This window comes from Orcinus orca, chromosome 15 (assembly GCF_937001465.1).
Source record: "Orcinus orca chromosome 15, mOrcOrc1.1, whole genome shotgun sequence".
Classification (NCBI taxonomy): Eukaryota; Metazoa; Chordata; class Mammalia; order Artiodactyla; family Delphinidae; genus Orcinus; species Orcinus orca.
Genome location: NC_064573.1, coordinates 60,826,945 through 60,846,796, shown reverse-complemented (window position 1 = coordinate 60,846,796; position 19,852 = coordinate 60,826,945). Strand labels below are relative to the sequence as shown.

Here is a 19,852-nt window from a genome sequence, read left to right as displayed (position 1 = left end):
TCTTCTCCTCTGTGGCAGCATGAGCACAGTGCATCACTCTTCCCTGCTGGGCTGTAAGCCCGATACAGAGTCGTCCATTGGCCACCATTAATAATACCTTAAAAATAACAGTCTTAACAACAACAATATTTACTATTTCTTGAGCACTTACTACGTGCTAAGTATCATCCTAAACACTGCAGGCATCTCTCTCTCATTAATCCTCTCTCCCAGTGAGACATAGAGGTGGTAATACCCTTATTTTACAGATGAGGACACCAAAGCACAGAGAAGTTAAGTAACCTGCTAAAGATGGCACAGCCAGGAAGTGGTGGAGGCAGGGCATCCCTGACAAAATGTCAGTTACTTTTTGAATGAATGCAAGTCCAGTCTTCAAGGTCCGTATTCTTTTCTTTATTTTACTGATAAACTGGGGCCCAAAGGCAGTAGCAGTTACCCAAGTTGACGTGAATAAGAAGGGGCTGCAGAGCTGGGCTGAGAACTCAGTGTGTGGGTCCAGGAAGCCTCTGTCCCCCTGTTCTCCCACCCCAAACGGCTCCATCAGTGGCGATCCTTATGTGTCAATACTCTTTGCCATGCATATCACTTTGTTCTGCTACCATCGTCCAAAGAAAAAGATCCCTGAAAAGAAAGAAGGTCAAATAGGAAGGAATCAGTCAATCAACAAAGTAATTTCATTAGTCCTCAGTCATGGGATGCTACCCACAGGAAATCTAGACACGGGTTATAATTAGGTACCAGAGGGGGATTAAACATAGTTTAGGATTATCTCCTCAAATTACTTAACAACTAAACCTTCTGAAAGCATATTCTCATATTTCAAATCCTGAAAAAGTCTATAGTTTAAGCTATAAGAAAGATCAAATTACAAGGTATGCCATAAATTTTGTTAAAACCGACATATTCTTACACACAGATTTCTTTCTGCTTTCAAAAGGTTTAAATGAAGACCGAAGCCATTACTTAGGATGTTTTAAATTGTCTGAGTCTGTTACTTGTTGGAGAAAAATTGTCTGATTTAGCGATATTATGGTATTTAATATCGACAGTTTTTCTTAAAAAAAGAAACACAAAAAAACCTCCTTGGAAAACATTTCAAAGCAACATTTGATACTAACTAGAAGTCAATTCAAGTAGATTCATAAAAGTGATGTAAATGGGAGCTTCTCAAATGTGGATTAAAGTAGTGGAGGCAGGTTTGTGTTTTTCTTGAGAAGTTTTATTTCTCATAGAAACAAGCAGTGGGAGTCTATACTCCAGGTAATTTCTAAAATGCCGAGAACTTAATTTTATACTCTGCAACTTTTTGCTTTGTGTATATGAGCTCTTAAGAATAACTGCATTTAACTGAATACATCGACATAAAGGTAATGGTTTAAAATATCAAATTCTTAATTTCAAGATTGTTCTAGAGTTTGAATTCCCATTTTCTAGCAAGAAATATTTAAATAGTTCTCAATCTAAGATTTAAAGAACATAGAAATGTATCAACTGCAATTAATCTGAAACACAGCTGAACAGTAGAAGAAAAAGAAGAACAAAATTACAAAATAACAAAAACCAAACCACTGGAAGCCCAGATCTGATTCTTTAGGGCTCCTCAGATCTTTCTTTTTGTTGTTGTTGTTTTTTGCAGTACGCGGGCCTCTCACTGTTGTGGCCTCTCCCGTTGCGGAGCTCAGGCTCCGGATGCGCAGGCTCAGCGGCCATGGCTCACGGGCCCAGCCGCTCCGCGGCACGTGGGATCTTCCCGGACCGGGGCACGAACCTGTGTCCCCTACATCGGCAGGCGGACTCTCAACCACTGCACCACCAGGGAAGCCCCCTTCTTAATTATAGGAAAAGTTTGCACTAACCTAGAAGTTCTTGGTAAACAAACTCAAGCCTTTATAATATCCTAGGAAAATCATTTATATATTTTTTGGAAATCAATCCATGAGGTAACTTGGTTTCTTATTCTAAAACCAGCTGTTAGATGTAGAAATTACAGCTCTAGGAGATCGCCTGAAAGCAGAGGTACTTGCAAGTTCAAATCTTTGATCCTAGCTAATCGGGATTGCAGCTCCTTCGGGGTGAAAACAACTTCTGTAGAAAGATCTCTGACAAAGGTTAGATTTCAGGGGAAAATTTTAAAAATCACAAACGTTTTTGGTCTTCCCATAAGGATTTCACCCAATGTGGTGTCCTTATGAAGCTGAACAGAGATCCTCCAAAATTCAATTCAAGCTGTTACTGACGATGCCATTGATTAGCGGATGAAAGGCATGAATAAGAGATTTAACGATGAACACGCTACACCAGGCGTCTGCCTAATCTTGTAAAGAAACTTCACGGACACAGTCAGGCTCGTTTGTCTGCATGTTTTCTATGGCTGTGCCCTCGCTACCATGGTGGAGTGGAACGGGTACCATCATATGACTCACAGAGCCTAAAATACTTATCTTTACAGGAAAAATGTGCCAGCCCCTGAACTAGATGGTCAGCGGCTTGCATTGTGTCACAGAACAGTGCTGACAGATTCATTTTCTCTGCTCCCACCATCCATCCTGGGCACCACTTTTCTATGTAGGAAAATGTTTCCTCACCATCAGTAACTCAGTTTTTTAAGTTAACTTTTGCTTTTGGATTTAGAGTTTATATTTGAGATTTTTCACCACTCTTTCTAGGCTTATATCTACTGTGTTTTGCTTTACAGGTTTGTTTCTGTTTTCAAACCTGAATTTGCAGTCATGCAGCCTTGCATTCGAGCAGCATGTGCAGTGTGACAGGCAGGTGCCCTCCTGGAGCCCGCAAGTCTGGACCGTGGCCTGGCGTCCCCTGTGTAGCTGTGAGGCGTGGTCAAGGTATTAAAATGCTCTGTTCTGGTCTGCGGGTGCCTGGGAGGCTTACTGGAGGTGGTAAGCCCCCTGCAGTCATTTCTGTGCTGTTACGAGAGTGAGGCAAAAATGTAAACCAAAAATTTGTTGAAAAGTCTGAGTGCTATTTTAATAAGGATTTCTGGAACAAAACCATGGACTACTGTCCGAAGACAAAACCAATTAATGCATCTTCATTGAGGGTCTCCCAAGAGAAAGGATGTGGAGGCCGGCGGAGGAGAGGAGAGAATCAAGCCTCCTCCCCAGCCTCCCGGCTTCCCTAGACTCCCCACGTGCCTGTGAACTGAGCTGCCTGGGCTTGGTGTCCTGTGATGACCCTGAGCCTCCAAACAGGCAAGTCCATCCTTCCCTGTGATCTGTCTCTCTGAACTTCCTGCACTTTAGTGACCTTGGAGTTTCCAGACCATAGGCAGAACACTGCATCTGCAGTTGGCTTCTCCCCAAACATGGTCTTAGCTGGATGGAAACCTCACATGCATGTGCATCCAATTTCATCACGGACACATCATGGAAAATGCTGCCATCGAGCCCAAGTCGGCAGTAGAAAAACAGTTAAGAGCAAACCCTCCGCTGTGAACGCTTGGCTATCGGAAGCAATTCATACTGATGTGTCTGCATTGTTAAACCCCCAAGTTGACTAGGCAGGTGCGGTGGAGCCCTGTGCTGTGTCGTCTTCTGGATTTAGCCTGTCTCTCCTTTGAAATTAAGTGACGGCGCTGCAGGCTCCACAATTCCATTGATGCTGGTTATTTTGAAATGTTTTCTTACTAAATGCTCAACAGCATGTAAATATTCTCTGGGGACCCTTTTCTTTTTTGAAAAAACACACTCTCATTTCAGATAAATGGCCAACTTTTTTACTCTTTCAATTTCTTCAGAAGTCAACGGGATAAACAATAGTTCCCCAAGATGAAGAGAAATACAAATCAAGGGATTATTCATTTGCTGTTTTAACAGTGGGTACAAGAAGATTGGTGAAAACATACACTGTTATCTACTGTGTAAATAGACACCTAGCATGTAAATTAATCTGCTTTTATGAGATGTAAATAGAAACACAGAATGATTTTACTACCATGCTTGGCACTCCTGCACTGCTAACATTCACTGGGCCTCTGGGCTGGTGTTTGGTTTTCAGGGCAGTGCACACAGCAAAGAATAAAATGGTGAAAATCCTTACCTTTTTGTGCTTACATTCTAGAACATAGGCCAGCAAACAAGGTCGCTAGTAGCTACTGCCCTGAGTTTGATTTTAGAGTCTAGGTGACCCATGAAACTGTAATGCCTCTCTGTGCTGTCAGGAAGGCAGGACCGCTGCCCTGATTACAGAGTCAGTCCATTCTCAGCATTAATGTCCCCTCCCCGCTGCCCGTCTGCTTTACAGTGGTTGTAACTGTGGTTGGTTTACATGGCTGAGAAGTTGAATGAGGAAAGTTCAAGAGAAGAAATGAAGGTGCTGGCGGAGCAGCTGAATCAACCCTGGACAGCGGTGTGGACTGTGAATCACTTCTTCCGTCGGTCAGGGGCAGAGTCCGTCAACACAGCATCTCCGAAGGACTCCAGGTGGGGAAGGGTCCCCCTTCCTTTATTTCTAGCTAAAAATTCTACAACCCTAAAGTAGGCAAAATTACAAAAGATAACCCTGAGTAAGTATTTGCATCTCAGTATTCTGGTCGGGCCTGGGATTATTGGGGACCAGAGGTCCACAGATCGCCCCATCCCTCTGCCTGACCCGGCTATCGGGTGGACCAGCGGCGGCTGGAAGGTGTGCGCCACAAATAGTACATTCAGTGTTTCTGCCTCACACCAGGGCCCGTGCTGGTGCGTATCCACCCGGCTCCGCTGCCCAGATCTCTGAAGCTGATGGTTAGAGAGGTTCACTTCCATGGAGCACAGTGTAAATGCATTTACAGCTTGTCACCAAGATGCTGACAGGCGCTTCCATCTGAGTAGCTGCACACGCCTCAGGCCCTGTGCTCACACCCGCCGCGTCCCAGGGCCGACGGGCGTCTGACCTGCTGCTCAGTGACTGTTCATCCACGCTCAGCCTGGGAATGTGATTCCAGGCTCTGAATCCCAGGGCTCAGCTGCCTTCCTGCTTGGGGATGGCGGAGAGCAAAGAAGAAACTCGGTCACTTGGGAAAAAACAAAACATTCAAATACTTTCAGTGTCAGATGTCAGTGTCTGATGAGAGTTAAATTATTAACATAACAGGAGTGCAGGGAAAAATCAGCCTGTGTTTGAGGGGGCTGATTTGGCCAGTGGTCTGAACCTTTCCCTGAGAACAAGTTTATTTTGTGGGCGTGCCCAAGAGACAGGGGTGGTCACGCAGATACAAGGTAGGAGTCGACCATGGTGAAATGTACCAGCGGACACGTGAGCCATTGTGAGAGGAAGAAAGCAGAGGTCCCTGCCCAACCCCCCACCCCCGTGATGCTGGCTGAGGACTTGGAGTCCGGAGACTTCCTTCCGAGAGCGTCTCCTCTCATTTCGATGTGGCCCTGAGAGCATCTCCTCTCATTTCGATGTGGCCCTCATTTCAATGTAGCTCAGTTGAAGGAGTCGATTCTGCAGGAAAAGAACCGTCAAGTGCCCTCTGCCCTCCCCCCATCTCCCCACAAGGTCCTTCCTCCCCGGAATTTCCCTCATGGCCCCCAGGACTACCTGTCCATCAACCCAGCCCATGTACCATCTCTCTGGCCCTGTAGGTATTTCTGACAATGACTTGGAGTAGGAAGAAGATATTACCATCAAAGTGACCTGCATTGTGCGTTATACACTTTCTTAATAAGATAGGAACATGATGGTTTTCGTTCTCATCAGTTTTCCCATCAGACTAACCTGTCAGTTCATCAGAAAACTCAACTAATCAGTACCCTGCATTCCTCAGGTTAATCAAATCTTTGCCATACTTTGAAAAAAAAGTGGCTCTTTTGTTCTTACAGAAAAGTCATAGTTTCGTTTTTACTCACCAGTTCCTTCAGGGTGACTATACATTACACGATTTCAGAGATTGTCCACAGCTATGACTCTGTGTTTTGACACAGGTTACGTATCGAAAGTTGAGGAAATGAGGATGGTTACAAATGTGATGGGAACAGCCTCTGTGGTTCGGCCTCACAGCAGCAACAGTGACCCTGTGAAAACCCAGGTTGTATCATGTCACCTTCTGAGGGAAGGAAGGAAGGAGGGAGGGAGGGAGGGAGGGAGGAAGGAAGGAAAGATGAAATGTTTACAAGGTTAATTTAGCATAATTCTATCTGATTTTTTTAGTCAATAGCTTCTATTTTGCGTATTATTTCCATGTTGGATTTATGAAATTTCCAGAATATAACAATGTAGAATTAATCAGTGTTACTTGCAACAATCATTTCCAAATCTGGGAGCAAAAACTTCAAGAAAACATTAGATGTACTGGAACGAACAGCTCACTGGCTGTTCGCAGACGGGGCTGGAGGTCCAGGGCTCGGTGTGAGTTCTGTGGGACTGTGGGGAGCCACGAGGCCACGTCCATAGGAACAGACCCATCTCCACACCTTCTCTCAAGGGAAGCCTGTGGCCCAACTCTCTCTTGTCTAAGTTTCTCTTCAAAATGAACCCAACAGTTTGTCTACTCACCTCAGACGAGGTCTTAGCCATCAACCCCCAGGCTGGAAGGACCCTGGCTTTCCAGAAAAGCAGGGAAGTCTTCGGAGAACACGCCACAAGTGGCACCGTGGGGAGGACACTTGCATTTCACCGTCTTCCAAAACACTCCCTTTCCAGGAAGCAGCAGTCTCCTTTGCATCCTCTGGAGTAAAAAAAAGTTATAATTGCCATAACAAATCGATTAAGAGGAACATGCACGGAGAGATGTTGCTCCTCCCTCTTCCAAGAGAACCATGAAATATTAAAACGAATGTGGAGAGGAGCTGAACAGGGTCTAGAGAGGTGGCACTTAGGGCCTCAGGAGAGGTGCAGTGCAGGGGGCGCTGAGACCAGAAGCAGCGTGGTTGTGGGCGGGGACTGACTTTTTGACGTGTCTCCCGTGAGGACGCCGTGGAACCTTCTCGTTAGTGTGGAGCCGCCTCGCGGGCACCGGCAGTCACGCCTGCGTGGAGATGAGCTGTCCTTTTGGGTTTCCTGTCTTGCGTCTCTCATGATGTCCTGCTCTGTTTCTTGTTTGCTATCTTCTCTGTAGAGATAAGCTCTGCTCCAGCTGCGGGGAAAGGCCTGCTTGTTACGGTATCTCTCTTTACTTGTCAGACCCCATCTCCAGTCACTCACGCACATCATGCCACTACATGTTCATTTGTCCCTTTGCGTTCTGTTGTTTCCATCATGGCAGAGAACTATATTCGCTTTTATTTCATTTCTGAGAGTTTCGGGGGTGGGGGACTTGGAGTTGTATATATCTGTGTATTGGTTTAGGGGAGCTGGGGGCAGGAAATAGCATGTCAGTGTGAGTGGATACGAAACGGGGGAGGAGAGAGGGCAGGACGAGAAAGACAAATATCATACGATATCGCTTTATGCGGAATCTAAAAAATGATACAGATGAACTTATTTACAAAACAGAAACAGACTCACAGACATAGAAAACCAACTTGTGGTTACCAGGGGGGATGGGAGGGGCAGAGGGATAGTTAGGGAGTTTGGGATTGACATGTACCCACTGCTACATTTAAAATGGATAACCAACAAGGACCTACTGTATAGCACAGGGACCTCTGCTCAGTATTCTGTAATAACCTACATGGGAAAAGAATCTGAAAAAGAATAGATACATGTATATGTAGAACTGAATCACTTTGCTGTACACCTGAAACTAGCACAATGTTGGTAATCGACTAGACCCCAACATAAAACAAAAATTAAAAAAAAAAAAGGAGGGCAGGATGAGGTGTGACGGGGGTGACTTCACAGCAGGTGTGTGAGTTGTGAGAGCGACTTGGGGGTGTTGGGAGGAGTCAGGAAGTCAGGCTCAGTGCCTGGTGCTGGTGTAGGAGAGACAGCACCCCAGTGCTGCCCGCTCGCCCCCAAGCCCTACGGCCACCTACTGGGCCTCCGCTCGGGGTTTCCCAAGTTTGGAAGCCGTGGGGACATACAGATACCCCAGGGGGAAGAGCAAGGGACAGACCGTCTCTCCCCACGGGAGAGGGAGACGGACTCACAGGGCTCAGAGTAACTGGAGTGGAAGGTTCTGGCATGGCTCAGGAAGGAAAGGCCTTGAGGTGCCACGTGGGGGACTGAGAGCAAAGAGTGGCCGCATCAGGGCAGGGGACGGGGCACTGATGGGAGTGGGGAAGATGCTGAGACACACTTTCTAATCCTCAGCTGCACTCTTGCTGGTGCTGTGCCCAAGAACTAGTGCCTGAGGATCGTCACACCGTCAGTTCCGCCGAAAGGATCCCTGGGTCACACCCCCCCAACAGTAGTCCATCGTGTGTCCTGGTCATGCCCACAGCACTGCTGCAAGTTGCTGTGACAGGTTGACAAGCCATGTACATGTTTTAAGAAAGCCTTAAAAAAAATTCCAAAGCCTTAAATCTCCCTATATCCAAAGTTCCTTTAATATTGTAACTAAGGATTAGAAAAAAAAACCTTGTAATTTATTGAAAAACCGTATTTCCAAAGGTCTTTTTATAGTGTAGTTAAGGATTAGGGTGAAAAAAAACTATGATTCATGGAAGATGCATCCTTACTGGCCAAAAGAAATAAACGTTCCCTTATGATCTCTGCATCCGAACCCACAAGTATGTAGTCAACCACCCTTTCTTCTGATTCCCCAGAAGCGCCTCTAGCACCCAGTCTGACATGCATACTGGCTTCTTGATAAATATCCTTACAATTTGGATGGAAAGTATTTACTGGACTCAGGCTGGCTCCGGTCAGCAGCCAATGACCCCTGCAGAATCAAAGCGTGACTCTTGGCCAGCGAGGCCTCTCCCACACCCCTTCAGTCTGACCGCGGTTTGTGATTAGTTTGCTTCATCTTAGAACTCGTGGCACTACCTCTAAATAGACATCGCAGTGGAAATAACAGCTCAAAGGACATGGCTCAGAATATTATCTATAGCCCTTGAGGAGGAGCTAAAAGCCCTTGACTTTGTTTAATGGCTAAACTATTATTATTTTGTATTGCTCGACTCCTTTTCTTTCTTTCTGCATTTTCTCATTTCTCTGAGTAAATCTATTCTTTGAAACTTTTGGGAAGGCCTAGTAGGCTAAAGTTTTTCTACAGACAAGAGGCGGGCAAGGGCATGGGGCGTGGGGTCTGTCCTGGGAAGGCCCCATAGGGTCTTGCTGATTTTGTCAAGGATGAGAAGAATGACAGTTCAGAGTGAAGGAAAAACTAAAAATCATTCACTTAGTGAACAACTTTTGTTTCCTTTCTTTGATTTCATGGAGGACACCAATTAATTTCATCCTAGAAATGTCTTTCTAGTACAGAATCAAAATTCATCCTTGCCATTTAAAATTTTATGGGTGGGAGATAGAAGAGGTTGAAAGATGTGGTCTAGGGTGATACGGTATCTGGGAAGAGAAGCGCAATGGTTCAATTTCATCAGCCACTGTCAGCTTTCCAGCTGAGACATCATAAACCTTGTCATTTTCTTGATTGATTTTTTTGTCACAGAATGAAGAGAAATTTAACCACAGGAGTAAATCCTTATAATAAGTTTGGCATACATCACAATGAAGTAAAATCCAAGTGCTTTCATAGTAAATCTAATTTAACATGGGCCAACACTTCAAATATTTGTAAAGCAGTTTCTTACTGATTGATTTACGTGATGCTCATGTGTGGTTCTAGGATGTAAAGTGCCACTGAGATGGTGGGTATCAGTTTTACAAAGTGGAATTTACATACAAAGACAACGATCACAGTTCTCGGAGTCCGTCTCAGGCTCCTTCTGTCACCTCTTTCCCTGCCTCCGAGTCCCCAGAGGCTCTGCTGGGAGAAAGGGGCAGCCTAGTTAGGGAACGAGGGATCTGCCGATGTGTAGACGGGGTCAAGCTTCTGACAGAAGGACGTTACTGATAAAATGCCTCAAAATTTGGCTTTTATAAAATGTATTTTTTTAACTTTGTACGGGTGATGGGCACCTATTTATGCTAATGTTAATGTTAAAACTTTTTTCAGTGAACTTGAATGCATACTAGGTATTGACGGAGGTAGCCACTCAGTTTAGGGTTGGAGATACTCTGTGCTTTCCCAAAAGAAAAGTGTTATTTTTTGAGTGCCTTTATCCATGTTTCTGGCTCTGGGTGGCCTGAGAATGTAGGACAATCTGTGAAAATACAGTCATTCTCACACATAGAAAAGATATTAGATCTCCTTGATTTCTAAGACACATTTTTTTTCACATTTTATTATCTCTGAAACCCTGACGTGCCTTAGATTTGATGAAATGTACTTTATATTCTGAGTTGGTACCAACAGAAGTGTGTTACTATAGACAAATGGCTGAGTACGTGCTATAGGCCTTGAATGTGCATTAATTAAAATTAAATGGATAAAGGTAAAAATTATTCACTAACTTCAGATAAGTGTATAGATATTTGGGATAACTAGTTTAGCAGTCTCAGAAATCCTAGGGATTTTAGATAATTGATAGTTAAATCTGGTTAAATGTAATATTTGTATTATATACATATATGTATGTACATATGTATATATTTGTGCATATATATAATATTTAGTGTGCATAATATACAATATAGTTGACACTTCTGACCTTGAAATGCATGACGACTTGATATAACGTCTGAAGTTGGGACTTATAATAATATCCGCCATCTGAAGACCCTCCAGAGCAGACTGCAGACTCGGGTTTACCTCATTGGCCTCGAGATTTCAGTGGAATTGCCTGGTTATATTTCTGATGGAGACGGTGAAGTTCTCAGGACTCGTTCTAGTTCAGTGTTTCTTCACCAGAGTGCACTCGTGACATGCAGACTGTCAGTGCAGACCTCAGTAAAGGGCTCAGACAATATGGTTCCAGTTCTGCAGGATGGGGGAGTGTCTGGCATGAGGGGAGCAGCACACAGCCTGAGCCCAGAGGCGAAGAGCAGGGGACACCACGATGGTGCCACCTTTCCCTGTGTTGCTCTTTCAGATGGCACTCGCCAAGTCTGGGACTCTGCCCTGTCTTCTGCTCCCATCTCTATTGTGGTCACCATGATTATCATCATCATCGTCACCATGATCACCATCATCACATCATCCATTATCCTCACCATCATCACCATCAGCAGCATCATCACCGTCCTCACCATCAACAGCATCAGCATCATCATCATCACCGTCACCATCCTCACCATCAACACCATCACCGTCAGCATCAGCAGCATCCTCACATCATCGTCATCATCACCACCATCAATGTCATCTTGACATCGTCGTAAGAGGTACCCATAGTCTGGGGTGAGAAGATCCATTCTCTTCTCACAGTTAGATGCTTCATCCAACTTGGCCTTTATGTGTAACAAAAGGAAATATTCTGGATCTCCATCTGTCTCCCTCTTGGACTTATGTCTCAGTGTGTTCTGAGCCTGGGAGGGACGAGGAGGACAATTTCCCAGGCCCACTCAGACATCTCTGAAAAATCAGTGAGGACGTTTACTTACTGGGGAGAGAGAAACTTTCTAGAGAGAAACATCTTTGGATGTAGTATCGGGTTGGCCAAAAAGTTTATTTGGGTTTTTCTGAAAGATGTGGAAAAACCCCAATGAACTTTTTGGCCAACCCAACAGTAATGGAAACACAGGGCCCAGTGACACTGACTTTCAAAGGTGTCTTCCTGCTGCTCCCTTCAGGCTCAGTGCGAGCGATTTACCGCCTCTTACACTGTCTGGAGGTGAGTGATGGGCCAGGGCTGTGAGGACTCATTGGAGCATCTCTAAGCAGGAGACGTGTAGGTGGTCGAGGGGCGTCTATATCGTGATCAGACTTGGCATCTAATGTAAGGATCTCAGCCTCTGGGGCCTTAGTCAGACCTGGGACAGCAGGAAAGGTAACCGTGAATGTCCTGTTACATCCACAAGCCCCTGCTCCCCACACGGCTCCCTCCACCCTGTGTGTCCTCCCTGCTCTACCGTGGGAGCCGCTGTCGCATTAGAGGGCCCCAAGTAAAAGAAAAATCGATTCATATATTCACAATGATCTATTTGAGAACAAGGGAATTTCTCACCAAATTAAGCCCACTCCTCACAAACAGAGTTATTTATTCACCCTGGTTCTGCCATGGTGACAGAAATGCTACCCCATCTCCCTCTGACTTTTATGGACAAACTGTACCCAGGGAAATTTGATAGAAATGGTTCTGGCAACTGAGAATCATGAGTGAGAAGAAGCAGCTATTCCAGAAATCACAAACACTGTTATCTCTATTGGCTGTTAGGCATATTTTGCAAAAGAAATCATGATGTCAGCTTTTTGGGTAAGATAAGAATTTAATGAAGTTTTACACAAAATATTCAACTGGTCTAGAGATCAAGGGTTAGCATTTCCCAATGAACTTCATTTGCTTAGAAGTTTAAGAAAAAAGAATTTCGTTTGGTAACACTTTTTCATTTTCTCATGGTCCAGGTCAGTAATTTCCTGAGACAAGCTCTCTAGCCTGCGTATGGGACTAGATTCTTTGTCTGGGGTGTGTGTGTGTGTGTGTGTGTGTGTGTGTGTGTGTGTGTGTGTGTGTGTGTGTGTGTGTGTGTGTTAGGGGAATAAGAGGGTTGGTGTAAAGCTGGGTCTAGGGAGGAAGATAAAATATCACTGACAGTACACCCTAGTTATAGCTGAGACACAGAGGTACACGCTATTTTGTCCAGGATTTATCAACAGCGACAATGATGGAGACCAGCAGGAATGTTTGCCCAGCATCCCTTCCTGAAAGGTGCTGTCTTCAATCCCTGTTCACATGGCGATTCTGGGAACTACCGTATCAGTCAGGTAACACCCCCTTGCAGGCCAGCATGTATTTGTCCAGGGCTGGGAATGAGAGAAATTCAGGTTACTACAAATCTCTCCTTCAAGAATTTTGGAAGGAGCAAAAAAAGAGAATCATTCTCTTCTGGGTGCCCTCATCCTATGATATGAAGGGAAGGAACAGGTGATAGCCATGCCGACCAAGCAGCAGAGGGGGCTGATGCGGAGAGAACTAAGGGCTCAGATACCCAGAACGCAAGGAGAAGGGAGAGGAGAGAGAAGCTTGGCGTCTGTCTGGTCCCCATCAAGCCTGAGGCTCAACCCCGATGCTGCCCCTGGTCTCTGACACCCAGTATCTTCACCGTAAGTTTGCTGCTTTGCTTTACAGAGTTTGAGGTGAGTTTGTGTTATTGGAAAAGCAGAGTCCCAGCTGCTGTGTATAAGGCAAAGAATGTGATCTTGGTCTTAAAGGCAATTTTAGACCTGGAAAGTCCAGGGTGGCCAGGGGTGGGTGTGCACCCCCAACGGGGAGATAGAGGAACCAACCCCCAGGGTTGGGATTCTTACAGTTTGTACTTTTTCTGCTCAGCCTGCCTTTCGTACGAACAGATCACTCTGAAAAAATAGAGGATTCCTAAATGTTGTTACATGAGAGAAAATTCCTAATTTGAAATTGCCAGGAGCAGGTGAGGGGAATAGAGTTAAATGTACGAGGGAGGTGAATACTCTGATATCTTAGCAAAAAAGAGCCCAAGAAATGCTGAAACTGTATGATTCTTGACTACAGAGTTTCTTGGACCTGATAAGTAGGAATTTGCAAAATGAGCATACTTTCCGAGAAAGGAAGATTTAAAAACTCTCAGTGAAGGTCTCCAATGAGAAGCCCCCAAACAAACAGTAAATTCTTGGCAAGGAAGCAGAGTAAGGGATGTGAGAATGAAGAAAAGTGTCAGCCATGTAAAAAGAGACAGACCACCACAGATTTCTGCTCAAAAGCAGTGACTACCAGAAGGTGTGAGCAGAGTAAAGCCAGTTCATCCTGCTACTTATCAGTACGTCCAACTGTGTGTACATATTTCATAGCAACAGTTGTTTTGTGGTATGTGGATGTGTGTCCAAAATCAAACGCTTGGCTGATAACCACAGTTTCCCAGGAAATGGGTGTGTGTGTGTGTGTGTGTGTGTGTGTGTGTGTGTAAGTGTGTGCGTGGAGGGACCCATGGTGGTGATGACCGTGGAGGTGTTGAGTTCCTTGAAGCTCGCTGTTTTCACTGGATGATGGACAAATTCTTCAAAGGATCACTTCTGGCAGCTTTCTGATTCAAGGCAGCCCATCCCCGATGTATAGAATGCCTCCCTCAAGGGATTGTCTTTGTGCAAAACCCATTCACACACTCACTCCTCAATCATTATTTAATTTATGGGGCACCAACTTATGTGCGAGATTCTTGAGATAAAGACAATGTAGTGAAGACAGACCCAGAAACATCCGATTCTAATGGAAGAGTTAGGAGCTTGCAGACACACGCATAGCGGGAGTCTATGGATGGCCTAAAGAGAGGAATCAAATCAAGCTTTGGAGGAACAGAGAAGGCTGAACGGAGATGGTGGCAGCTGACGTGGATTCTGAAGGATGACCAGGTGTTGGCAGGGGCTGGATGAGGAGAGAGCAGAGGGACCAGCACGTGAGGTCGCAGAGGCAAGGAAGGCACGGCCGAGGCAGCACGTGTGCGACCCCAGTCGGAAGTGTGAGGAGTGTGTGTGTGTGCGTGCGTGCGCACACGCAGGTGATATCCAGGCCAGCCCTGGGGCTTCCAGTTACCTCCATCAGCAACACGAGCAGGGGGGTGGGAGTGGGCTCTTCCAAGAGCCACGGACCGGGATGGCAGGTCCCGACCGGTGGCCCTGCAGACACTGTGGGCATGTGGGTGACTGCGAGCTCACGGATCTGTCTCTGTCCTCAGCACACAGGGACATGAAGGGTTTGCATCTCACTGATCACTGTTAACATTTTACAGACGAGCACTTGGGAAAACAAGGCGGCCGCTGACACAAGTCAGCGTCGTTTCTCTGCGGGTCGGCCCTGAGCAGGGAAACGTGGTCTCGCCTTTGAGCCCGTGAGTCATCTCACGTCTCAGCAGTGCTGTGCCAACCTGCTGGACCAAAGAAACGATGTCGTAAAGGGAAGACACAGGCCTCTCATCGTGCGCGAAGTGAGTGGCCGTGATGGATGGCTTCTGATGCGTCTCCAAGTGATCGTGGTCTTGATGAGAGGGTGTGTCTCAGCGCCTAAAAGGGGTTTTTGAGACAAAGTCAGTTGTTCCCTTGTACCTTATGATTATGACACTGAGCAAGAAGCTTACATTATTCATTCTTGACTCGATTAACTAAAAGTTGGGCAGTGTTTCAACACTCTCCCAGTGTAATTCTGCAGCCAACACTCAGTAATTGAGGGGCTGCAATTTATGGATTCCAATCTCCTTCTCTCTTATCTCCCCCTCCAAACGCCCACTCTTCATCCAAGGCACTGCATTACGTCATTGCTGTGAGAGTCTGGGTGAGAGGCAGGAAGAAGAGGCAAAACTCAAAGGGCCACTTTGTTTTCTTATTTAGCAGCCCCGGGAAGAGGTTTGCTTGGACACGTGCCTGTTGGCTAAAATACTTGAAGTTTTCCCTAATTTACGTTGCTGCTTCTTTACTTTTCCTCTCTTCTCTCTCTCTCTCTCTCTCTCTCTCTCTCTCTCTCTCACACACACACACACACACACACACACACACACACACGTGCTGTGTACACCTGAGTGTAGGTTACAGGTATCTAGGATTCCTCATTAAGAAAGTGGAACAACATTTAAGAAAAACATACCATACAAAACCTCTAGACTCAGAGCATGTTCTGGACCAACCACTAGTCAGGAGTTTGACCTTGGACACAGAACTCACAATCTCTGAGACTCACTTTCCCTATGAAACTGGGAGTGTTGAACTGAACGTCATTTCCTGCCCCTAACGATTCTGCGCCGATTCTGTGACGTTGACAAGAGCGCAGTGAACTTTGCACCCCCAGGGCAAGAAGAATATTCATTTGATGCTTTAGGTTGGAGGTTTTTGCTCTCCAACAGCTGGAGATAATTAATTGCAAATACAAGAATACTGTCTGCAGCCTAGCTTTAGAGATGAGACACTTTGTAGATGGTATTTCCATGAACTTTGCAAGATTTATTAGTTGTGGGACACAGGCTGTTGGGCTTGCCTGAACCAACATTAGGGATGGGATTGGGGCAGAACCTACTTACAGAAGCCAGGACCCACCTGGGAAGAAAGAAGTATGCTGATTATCGGAGACCTGAGATCTCAGTTGCCGTAGTAACAGCGGTAGAGGTGTGTGACCCACTAATGAAGATAAATATTAAGCTTTTCTAATTTGAATTTTTACCAGAAATAGGAAAAATGTTTTCATTTTCAATCAGCTGGAAGAACTTTATTTGGACATATTCAGATCTTTTCTCCATCTCTCCAACAGTAAATTTTATTTTCAATTCCATAGGCAGGAGATAGGTCTAATAAACATATTTAGGCAAATGACAATGGGAATGTTGAGGACCAAACAAATAAAATTTATCCTTTAGAAGGACAATTAGAAATACTCTTTTACAATTCTTTTCTGCTATTAATTTTTATTTTATTTTATTTATAAATTTATTTATTTATTTTTGGCTGCGTTGGGCCTTCACTGCTGCGTGTGGGCTTTCTCTAGTTGCAACAAGTGGGGGCTACTCTTCGCTGCGGTGCGCAGGCTCTAGGCACAAGGGCTTCAGTAGTTGTGGCATGCGGGCTCAGTAGTTGTGGCACACAGGTTCTAGAGCACAGGCTCAGTAGTTGTGGTGCAGGGGCTTAGTTGTTCTGCTGCATGTGGTATCTACCTGGACCAGGACTCGAACCCGTGTCACCCGCATTGGCAGGTGGATTCCTAACCACTGTGCCACCAGGGAAGCCCCGCTATTAATTTTTTAGATTAGTGGCAGGGATATTATTTGAAACTACTATTTTTTCCCGCAGCTTATCTGGAAATAAAGTAGGGGTCTAGGATCTTCAGGCTATGTTTATTACAAACATTTAGGAAAAGCATTAATTAGCATTTAAGTATGTAGATATTACTTTCTTGCTACAGAGCTATCTTCTGCTATATATTTCCCACTTTTGGGAAATATCATCTCGGATGATATTTCTTCACATCTCGGATGTGAAGAATAGTAATACATTCTCTCTCTCAAGTAACGTGGAACACGACATTTCATAAGGCATATCAGTACCTTAACCTAAAATAATAATCATTTTTTTAAAATCTCAGGGACAATTAAAAAGCCCTGAAAATACTTTCAGTAGGAAATGCGTGTGTACTGAGCCAGTCTGCTAGCTGGCCCAAGTTTCCTTTTCTCCGAATACAGACCGTCTGGAAAGCGACAGACAGCAGGGCTCAGGGGTCTCATATAGTGAGCCCTGGGATGGGCGGGCCAGGGTGCCCCGGCAGGTCATAAACAAGGCACCCTGGTACAGAAAACAGCAATGAAAACATTCACCTTCAAATGATTTCTCTTTTATGTGTATTTTGAGATAATTAAAGAAAGAGGATACTCATGCAAGTATGTTTTCTTAATTGAACTTATGATTCAATAACTATAACAGAATAATTTCAAAGTAAATACATATTTTCCCAGTGAAAAGATATCCCTTTCTTTCCCCCCAACCAGACAGATGAGTGACATAATATGAAAGAACTCGAGGCCTGGCAGTCGTCAGTGGCTGGAAGTGAAATTTCTGGTGAGATGATGTGTCTGAACATTAAAATTCAGCAGCAACATCAAGCCTCCTGGTCTAGATGTCTTTTGTTTAGACTTTTTTGGGTTTCTTTTGCCTCAGGGTGAAAAGAAAGAAAACTCAGCCTGAGGCAGCTTGGCTGGCTTTCGGCACAAAGTCCCTAACTCTGAGAACAGTAACGCTTTTAGCTCTTATAACTGACCCAGTGGAAGGCAGGATGACATCAAGCTAACAAGAAAAAGGTGTTGGAGCTAAGCCTTGGCTGCAAAGAAACATGGAGTTTCTCTCTTTCACCTCAGCATATTCTTAACTCTTCCAAACAGCAGGCTCAAGATTGAGAAGACATTTTGGATGGAGTCGGGGTAAGAGCTGAGGGTCAGCTCCACTCCAGAGGGACCTGATTCCATGAATTGGGACAAAGCGTAACCATGTGTAGTTTCCCTAAACCAGTGACTCTCAAAGTGGGATTTCCAAGCGTGCACTCTTGGAGTTTCTATGAATTTTTTTAAAAATTCATGAGGTCAAAACGATTTTCTTGGGCTTCCCTGGTGGCACAGTTGTTAAGAGTCCGCCTGCCAGTGCAGGGGACACGGGTTCGAGCCCTGGTCCATGAAGATCCCACATGCCATGGAGCAACTAAGCCCGTGCGCCACAACTACTGAAGCCCGTGCACCTAGAGCCTGTGCTCTGCAACAAGAGAAGCGACTGCGATGAGAAGCCCGCGCACCGCGATGAAGAATAGCCCCTGCTCGCCGCAACCAGAGAAAGCCTGCGCACAGCAACAAAGACCCAACGCAGCCAAAAAATAAAGAACAAACAAACAAAAAACCAAAATGATTTTCATAATAAAACTAACATGCTATTTGCCTTTTTAACCATGTTGACTTTGGTATTTAAAAGATCAGAAGAAATGTTAGCCCCTGGGCAGGAATCGTGGCAAAACCAGAAGTCACCACTGTCCTCTTCATGGCCACACGCTCACAGGTGGATCAGCTGTGATCAACATGATTATTCCTGAAAGATCCCTGACAAACTTCAGTTTCCCAGACCTGGGTTTTGGCCAAAGATGTCCTCAGAAAAGAACAGAGTCTGTTACTTTAAATAAAACAATGGACAGTATTTGTTGCCAATGATAAACTTCAAAATTTCGAGTAAAAATTAGAATTCTTGAATACTTGGAATTAGCTACTGTGAGCCTGACCTCCTCCCAGTTTTAAAGACTTGATGATGAGATTTGCAATGAAAATAACAACTGTCAATTTTTTATATTGTGTAATGAAATGTATCCACGTTTATAAAGTCAGCATAGCTCTGTGTCAGTGTTTGCCAAATGATGAATGCATGATGTAGCAAAACCTTGTATAGATAATGAGCCATTCCAAGTGAAGCATAGACCAATGATTTTTTTTTAATTCAAGTATAGTTGATTTACAATGTTGTGTTAGTTTCAGGGGTACAGCAAAGTGATTTAGTTATATATATATATAATATATTATACATATAATACATATATATTCTTTTTCAGATTTGTTTCCCTTATAGATTATTACAAGATATTGAGTATAGTTCCCTGTGCTGTATAGTAGGTCCTTGTTGGTTATCTATTTTACATATATTAGTGTGTATACGTTAATCCCAAACTCCTAATTTAACCCCTCCCCCTTTCGCCTTTGGTAACCATTAGTTTGTTTTCTACGTCTGTGAGTCTATTTCTGTTTTGTAAATAAGTTCATTTGTATCAATTTTTAGATTCCACATATAAGTGATATTATATATTTGCCTTTCCTTGTCTGACTTACTTCACTTAGTATGATAATCTTTAGGTCCATCCATGTTGCTGCACATGGCATTATTTCATTCTTTTTTATGACTGAGTAATATTTCCTTGTATATATGTACCACATCTTCTTCATCCATTCATCTGTTGATGGACACTTAGGTTGCTTCCATGTCTTGGCTATTGTAAATAGTGCTGCTATGAACATTAAGGGGCATGTATCGTTTTGAATGAGAACTTTCATCTTTTGCAGATATATGCCCCAGGAGTTGGATTGCTGGATCATATAGCAACTCTATTTTCAGTTTTTTAAGGAACCTCCCTACTGTTTTCCACAGTGACTGCACCAATTTACACTCCCACCAACAGCATAGGAGGGTCCCTTTTCATCAACATGATTAGTGATTCCTTGCTGCAATTAAACTTTGAGAAATTACCATGTGTCAAAATTGGGCGTACTGTCAATGAAA

At 44.4% G+C, this 19,852-nt stretch overlaps 1 long non-coding RNA gene across 1 annotated transcript; it reads right to left on the bottom strand.

Moving 5' to 3' along the window:
- Positions 1-387: 387 nt before the first annotated feature.
- Positions 388-6,829, bottom strand: LOC117203720 (uncharacterized). The gene is made up of 4 exons (XR_004486598.2): positions 6,496-6,829; positions 5,850-6,014; positions 5,304-5,445; positions 388-4,971 (listed from the first exon to the last, which is right to left on the bottom strand). It is a non-coding gene; the product is annotated as an uncharacterized LOC117203720 (long non-coding RNA).
- Between the last annotated feature and the right edge of the window lie 13,023 nt (positions 6,830-19,852).